This window comes from Temnothorax nylanderi, unplaced genomic scaffold, assembly GCF_030848795.1.
Source record: "Temnothorax nylanderi isolate EJ_2023f unplaced genomic scaffold, tnyl_v1.0 TNYL_tig0203_pilon, whole genome shotgun sequence".
NCBI classification, from domain to species: domain Eukaryota; kingdom Metazoa; phylum Arthropoda; class Insecta; order Hymenoptera; family Formicidae; genus Temnothorax; species Temnothorax nylanderi.
Genome location: NW_027249265.1, coordinates 298,872 through 306,780, shown reverse-complemented (window position 1 = coordinate 306,780; position 7,909 = coordinate 298,872). Strand labels below are relative to the sequence as shown.

At 38.8% G+C, this 7,909-nt stretch overlaps 1 long non-coding RNA gene across 1 annotated transcript; it reads left to right on the top strand.

Moving 5' to 3' along the window:
• The first annotated feature begins 4,698 nt into the window (after positions 1–4,698).
• LOC139778948 (uncharacterized) lies at positions 4,699–6,806 on the top strand. The gene is made up of 2 exons (XR_011719745.1): positions 4,699–5,126; positions 6,121–6,806. It is a non-coding gene; the product is annotated as an uncharacterized lncRNA (long non-coding RNA).
• Positions 6,807–7,909: the final 1,103 nt, after the last annotated feature.

The following is a 7,909-nucleotide window of genomic DNA, read 5'->3' as shown; positions in this document are numbered from 1 at the left end:
TTCTCAAAGAAGTAATTTGTATTTGCGCCAAATATTTCCAATGTATTCTAGGGCAAGAAGAGTTTTGTGTCTTCATAGACTTAAAGTATATCCCTTGTCATTAGATTCTTCACTTACGATAATAATAAAGTTGCGCTGAGACTCGGGAAAACTTTATCATTAGAGGATCTCGCGTTAATCCTTTGAACAAGATTCGCTTGCAGGAAGAGAATCATCTTCAATTTTCGCATCGAGACTTTTCGTTATTTAGAAAATGAGTAACTGATAATAAAATGCCTTGATTTTAAAGCGGGAAAGATTTATAAAATATAATGGAAAAGTAATTGCACTGATGAGCGCTGTAACATTCGAGATTGTTATTACAGCACACGTTGTTACAAAGTTCACTATTTATAAGGTACGATCAATATCACAATATTGCGTATTTAGCTCCATCGAATCGACTTGCAAAACTGCGATTATTCGCCATTTTCCAAAACATGTCGCTTTAGATCCGCGCCAAAAATTTAGATGGTCTTTATGTCACTGTTAAATTGAATCCACATTTCCAGTAGCAAAATAGTCACTTTAATAATAATTTTTAATTAAAAATAATAATTCTCAATTTTATATATTCTACATATCTTGATAATTTTTTTAAACAATATTTCTAAAATAGTCATCACTTTTCTGCCTAAAAGAATTTCCCGTCTAACATGATAAAGAAAAAAAAACAATAGTACCTGCGAACTTAATTCTCGTGTAATTTTCAATTAAGATTACAGAATTAGTCTAATTGAAATAAGTGTCCACGACAAAAGACGTTCCTGCTCGACGAAGCGAACCGGCGAGCGGCCGCAATGAGCGATTTAACAATAAAGCCGCGAGGTATCGGCGCAAATTGTTCGCGGCTTTCGTGCCTCGCTACACGCCCACGGGAAATTACAAAGGGCTGCTTCGCGTGACCTAACCGAGGTTCACCCACGCCGTACGGACGGAAGCCGCCCTCGCTGGTGCGAGGCACCCTTCGAGGGCGGCCATACTGCGCGGAGCGCGAGACCGTCGCGTCGGGGGGGCGAGCACCACCATGCCGCGTTTTCGCGATCCTTCGGGAACGACCCGGGGATCCCCGTATCCGCGTCGTGTACCTCGTCGCCCGTTCTAACGTTTCCCAGCATCGCCGAGAAATTCCGCGAGACTTTTCATTCAACATATCGCAGAGGAAAAACGCGGCGCGCTGCGCTCCGCGCGCCGCTCCGCGCTGCGCGCGTTTTGCGACGACCCCTCACCTATCTCGCAGACCTCGCCGCGGCTCCTCGACGCAGGATCGTCGACGGGCACCGATGTCCGGAAACGGGGTAGAACGGGGTAGAACGGGGAAAACTGTCTCGCACTCGGGGATCGATCTCAGACGCCGGCCATGGCGTGAATCTCACCTCCGGAACGGAACGGAACAGAACGGGACGCCGAGCACCGAGAGTCTTTCTCTCCGTCCGGGTCCGGTCCTCGATCGAACTCGAAACCCGCGCACTGTTGACGAATATTCGTACTCGTCGTCGTCCTCGCGCGCGCGCTGCTACTTTTACTTCAGCGAACGCGGGAGCTCGGAAACGGAGGCGCCGAAGTGTGCACGGCGTGCTGGTCGGGCTCTGAATGAGTTACCGCGCTCTTCGCCGACTCCGATCCCGTACCCGCAGCTCTTCCGCGCGTACTCCGCGTCGAACACTTGAACATGCGTGTGTGTGCGCGCGCGTCGTACGTGAGTGCAAGGGGGAACCACACCACCGGGACCGTGCCACCCCCGGACAACGTATCGAGCGGCCTATCGGCTGCCTCCTTCTCTGGCGCGCCTTTCTCTCCGACTTTAGGGACAAATACGGGAAATAAACGAGCGTAGGTGGCTGGATTAATCGTGCGGGGTAAATGGAAAATTAGAAGATGCTCCATTACGTTAATTAAAAAGAAAGTCGACCACGGTTCCTTAATAATAATAATAATAATAATAATAATAATACATATGTATTTTAGAATTTTATAATTTACATTTAATTCAATTTGATTAATAATATTAATAATAATAATAATAATTTATTAATTTTTGCTCACATGCCAAGAAATGGGCTTGGTTTATAAAATTATTTAACACGCTTATACCATCTATGCAACCACCGTATCTACACAGTAAAAAATTTTGTGTCAATGGAAGTCCACTATCAATTTTGTGTTAAAATAACTCATTCATCGTGTTATTTTTGACATTTAGAAATGTTATATCGACATTTATAACATTTCTAAATGTCAAAAATAACACGATGAATGAGTTATTTTAACACAAAATTGAGAGTGGACTTCCATTGACACCAAATTTTTTACTGTGTATTCTTCCTTACTGCAGTAATAATTCAATTCGATTCGATTTAATTGTTTAAAATTTAAACAATAGAAATGAAATTGACCTGTGTTTTGAAGACCGACAAAAAGTTGACGCGCAGTGTACTGAGTTTGGAAAAGTTACGAAAAAATTCACACAAGATTATTAGGCTACCAAGATCCAGTCTGGACCGTAAGTGGCATTTTTTTTCTCTCTAATTGATTATTAGAAATTAAATTCTTCTCGAATTCTTAGTCGAAATGTATAATAAAAATTGACGTTTTAAGGGGTTATCTTCTGCGATAATTTAAATTATCTTTGCGGACATGCATTTTATCAGCGGTAACCTTGTGAGTTTTTGATAAAAAGCAATGAGGAAAGGCAAAAAACGTTACTCTGATAAACGTAATTTCTTTCACGCGAAGCTTACGATATCTCGTACATATACGTTTATACACGCTTATTCGTAGTTTACGTCGTGAACGTTTTAAGACAGTTCAAGAATCGTCCTGACATACAACCATACACCTATAAATTATATTCGCGCGACATATCACTGTTAAATCAGTATTAAAGGATGAAATTTAAATCCAATACCTTGAGTTAAGTAACATTTTGTTATTTTTAACTACCACGTGTGTCGTATTTTAACACAAAACAGTATTATTTTAACTCCATCGATTTATTTAAATTAGCATTGTTTTTAGTTAAATTAACGATATATTTTTAGGTAGGAGCATACTGTTAAATATCAAAGGATGAAATTTAAACTAATGCTTCGAATTAAATAGCATCCTGTTATTTTTAACTACCATATGTGTCGAATTTTAACACAAAAACAGTATTATTTTTACCCCATTAATTTAGTTAAATTACGACATATTGAGTAGGAGCAGCGGTGACCATAAGAATGATTAAAAATGACTCAAATTGAGTGTAATTTGATACTTACAAATTTGACAGTACAATTTAATAACACGCCAAAGCTGAAGAGGAAGAGTCGACGTTTTCTTTAACAGTTGCTTCGCATCCAATAGTCGTTCAATTTTGCAGTTCGCTCGCTCGCCTTCCCTGGTTTCCTTGAAAATAAATTGTCATTAGTTCCACGCGCGTTTAAATCGCGACGCGAAAAAAAAACAATTATTTACAGACAAGTGACGTTCATTTCGTTAAAATATCACATTGTTCGTTCGCTCCGTCGCAGAACTGCGCCGATACAATTTAATAATAACGAGAGAAAAGGCCTCGTCCGAAAAGCAGAGTTTGACGTCGCGTTCGTTACGGGCCGATACGTGCCTTCTTCTCGGAAACGATCACCCTTCCAATTTCTTTCCTCTTTCTCCGACTATCATTAAAACTTACCTCGCTCGAGCGATGGAATTCGCGCGCTGTCGCGTTATTTTTATCGCAAAAACGTGTCGGTGTCGAATTGTCTTCGACATGTCATATATTATTGTCCAGTAAACAAAATATATACTACGATAGTGGTAGAGTCGTAGACTACGAACTTATATTTAGTGCTCTCTCTTTTCTCCATGTAGTTTAAATAAAAATGTTTTATGTAATCCTGAGGACTATTGGTCGCGACTTTTCTCGGTGTCGCGAAGCAAATACAATCGTGAGATAACGAGGGGGAAAAAATGTATAAAATGTAACTTAATCGACTACGGAAAGTGTTAGGCTTGCAATTCTCTTATCTTAAATGCAACGAACAACCTATTTAATTGTTTTTACTTAAGATCGTTTCATTTTCGCAGAACACGCTTTTCGTTTTTGCGGCGCCGATAAATCGTTTAAGGCTCCGTCGAGATAGACACTTCGCAGCCTCTGGGGTGCCGATTAGCGTGACAATAAAAAATTGAAAACGGCATTACGATAGTTTTGACCTTATCGGGATGCGATCTGCTCGCGTCAAGGAACCGGCCAACAATCGCTCGCCTTTCTAATATATTCCGCCTGCTTAATTAAGTAAATTATCGGGCGGTCAATCGGCTCGTTAACGCGAGTGATTTAGAGCCGAGTCTCTCGCGAAAGGCTCGAGATATCACCTACAAATCGAACAGTTATATATATATATATATATATAAAGGACGTGGCCGCGAATAATAATTCGCGGGATTCCGTCACTATTATCGCACCTCCCGACGAGCAAACAAATTGTTCGCAGGTTGCATAATCTCATTTCAGTTATCTTCCTTTTGCACCCGCGAACGTCATTAAAGCGAAAGTTAACGAGCAATTGAATAATAAAGTATCTAATGTACATATTTCGAAGGATGCACAGATTCCAAAATAAAAACCGAAACATGTTCTGAAGGGTGTATTATTATGTAATACTTATAAAAGCTTGCAGAATCATATAATATTAATTAATTTTTATAAGTCGATCCTGTCTCTCTCTCTCTCTCTCTCTCTCTCTCTTTTGGTTGTATTTGCAGCTCGATAATTACCAGGAGCAGTGATTTATGTAAGAAAAATAAGCTTTGTTACGCAATGCAAGAGGGTCGGTGAAGACTGCAGTCGTTAAGACTGTCTGTTATAAATAATGAAAAAAAGGAACTTTTATTTTACTTCACGTAACAACCTGGATTGCGCCGGCATCGAAAATTGTTTTCTCAGTCCGGTGAAAGATCGTACAACGGGACCTGGTCCAAGAATCGTCAGGAGTTGGACAATGGAGGAGGGTAGAATGGGATCGGTCTCGAAAAAAAGGAAGTTGAAAGAACTCATGCAATTTTGTTCCTCTCGTCCACGCCCTTTTCACAACCTCGACCAGGTACGTTGGTTTCTTTCTGGAAGAGACTTTTTGTACCGCCTCGCACGGTTTGCTTTGCGAGTGGTTTACGGTTTACCGCAAATTATTCAAAAATTGAAGGAGCGATAATCGCGCGACGTTCATTTCTCAAAAAATTAATTATTAATCTCAGAATATTTTCGTATTTAAGACAGTTTGCGCCCATTTTGTAAAAATGGCGGATCTTTTACGATTAAATAACGTCAATCATAACGTTATCGTTAGAGAATGGATTCCATTAATTTTTCAATATTAGCTCTATTTTCTATCATTTATCTTTACTTTCTATTATATCTACACGCATTCTTTAAATTCTATATTTTATTACTTGTATTGAATCAGAAGAAATATTATATGTGTAAGCGAACGTAACTTTTTGATTTACTATCGAACACGATATCTTCAACGATCATAATTGACGCCATTTTACAAGCAATGAAATAAATTATACTTCGCAAAAAGATACATTGCGCGTACACGGACGGATGACGAAATGTCATTCAAAGATCCGTAAGATGCGGAAGTGCGGTATACACAAAGTTACGGGATCGATGTCGTTATAATGGACGTGGGAAACGACGCGGATCTGTTTGCACAGCGGCAAACATAACGTTTAATCGCGTACGCCATATCATTATTATATTGTTTTTACTGGGATCGGAACGGATCGTTGAACATGGAAATGCCACTATGCGGCATAAGCGATGAAAGAAAAGAAATGATGTGATAATAAGCGGTATCGCCGCGCTCTGCGTCGCGCGTCGCTTTGAACGTATTATTACCATGTATTAAATTCTTACATAGTTTAACTGAACTTGCATAACGAACGCAAGTTTGCCTTTCGGAACGAAACGTAATGATATCGCGTTACCGAGCACGTTAGCGATCTACCGGCGATCTATTTCGATCTTCAAGAAATATATGCAGGATGCGCTATTAAAAGGTATTTAAATTCCTATTATATCTGTTGTTCAAGTCTTTCGAAGCGCACTCTGAACAGAGAGGAATAGGGATTCAAGATAATTCGGTGCAGGCTCCTGTTACGTATGCAATTCCAATGTCTTTCATCGGTGACGTCAAAGAATCGATCCCGAAAGGAGGAGAAGTCCGCTTACGTCACCGGGATGATGTAATCTCCCTCTCCCCCCCTCTCTCTCTCTCTTTTCTCTTTTTCCAAGAAATGTAAATAAAAGAAAAATCGATTGATAAAAGTTGCCTCTCAAAAAAGAAGTAAAAGAGAACGAAACAGATATTTATAGAGCCACTCATTCAAGATAAAATGCGAAAGAGAGAGAAAGACAGAAGAGAGTCTCTTAATTATTCTATACAAATTATTCTAAAACTACCTAATATCCTTATAATTTTAATGTGACTGCTCTATTTTTTAATTTAGAATTAACGTTGTATTAATCATAAAAATTATATAATTGTAAAATTCTAAAATTGTTTAGTAACTGTATTACGTTATATATTTATAAATATGTGCGAAGAATCTGGAATTTATAATACAACTTTTTCGGAGTTCGATATTATAACTCAGCTTGCATTTGCAGGTCATACAATACATAAAAAAAAATCATTCGGATGCGTCGTATGTGCGCCTAATTTTTGGAAATTATATATAAATATTATTTGCGACCAATACACATATATATAATCTGATTTAAACACCTTTTATCAATTTGCATAACAACTATCGTAAGGTCAAGTCGCCGATTTTGCGACGGAGAATTTTTGTTAAACGGCAACAGCTAGATCTCTTGCCGGCTACTCAACGGTCGAGTATCGATAAAGAGGCAAGTAAATAAAGGCGTATTTTGTGATCCGGCGAACCTCAGCTGGTCGCGGCAGATAAGACATATAGTCGTCGTGTAGTCGATCACGCTGTCACGACGCGATAACGAAACGTCCGCGTGAAACTCGCGGGGTAGGTGAACAGCCGTTACGACGCATCGGAAATCGGGACGAGCCGGCGATCATCACGGATGACTATTAATTCCATCAGTTTTTCCTCTTAATTAATAAAATAGGCAAGCACGCGGCTGGCTTTTTGACGGGCTGTAGGGGAGAGTTGGATATTACCGAGCCCCTAAGAATTGAAGCGTATATCTAAGCTTAGAAATGTTTCAAAAAAACAAAATGTGCAGTTTTAGATAGGTAATTTATTTGGCTATCCATATATCATAGCAATAATCTTGAAAGTTAAACACAAACTGAAATATTAATAATTTTCCAAAAAATGAGAAAACGCGGTATTATCAAACTGGTCTGATAATATCGTGACCAGGTCTGATAAAATCGTGCCCAGTTTAATAAAGCCGTACCTATAAAAATTACTCTGGCTTCAGCCAGTGACATGAAATAGAACACAATAACAAAATGTTTTTTTTATATTTATGCATTAATATCGTCTAGTAGGTACCTACATATAAAAATAAGTGAATGCGTTAACAAATAACGATCATCATAAATTCAAATCAAAACTTAAGCAACGATCTTTTCTGTAAGCACCTTACATTGTAAACTAAACAGTCTTGGTAACTCTTAACACACAGTTATCGTTATACCTATGAGTATTATACCTTGGGCGCGAAATTATCAAACTCAATCATTTCACTTTACAACCTTAAAATATATAGGAAAGAAACGCGTGTTTCTAAAATCACTTTGCAACCTAATTTTATAGTGTTTTAGCCTATCAAATCCGTCAAATTTATTTCTCTAATGTAAATATTATATTACTCACCTCTTATCGAAACTACCAG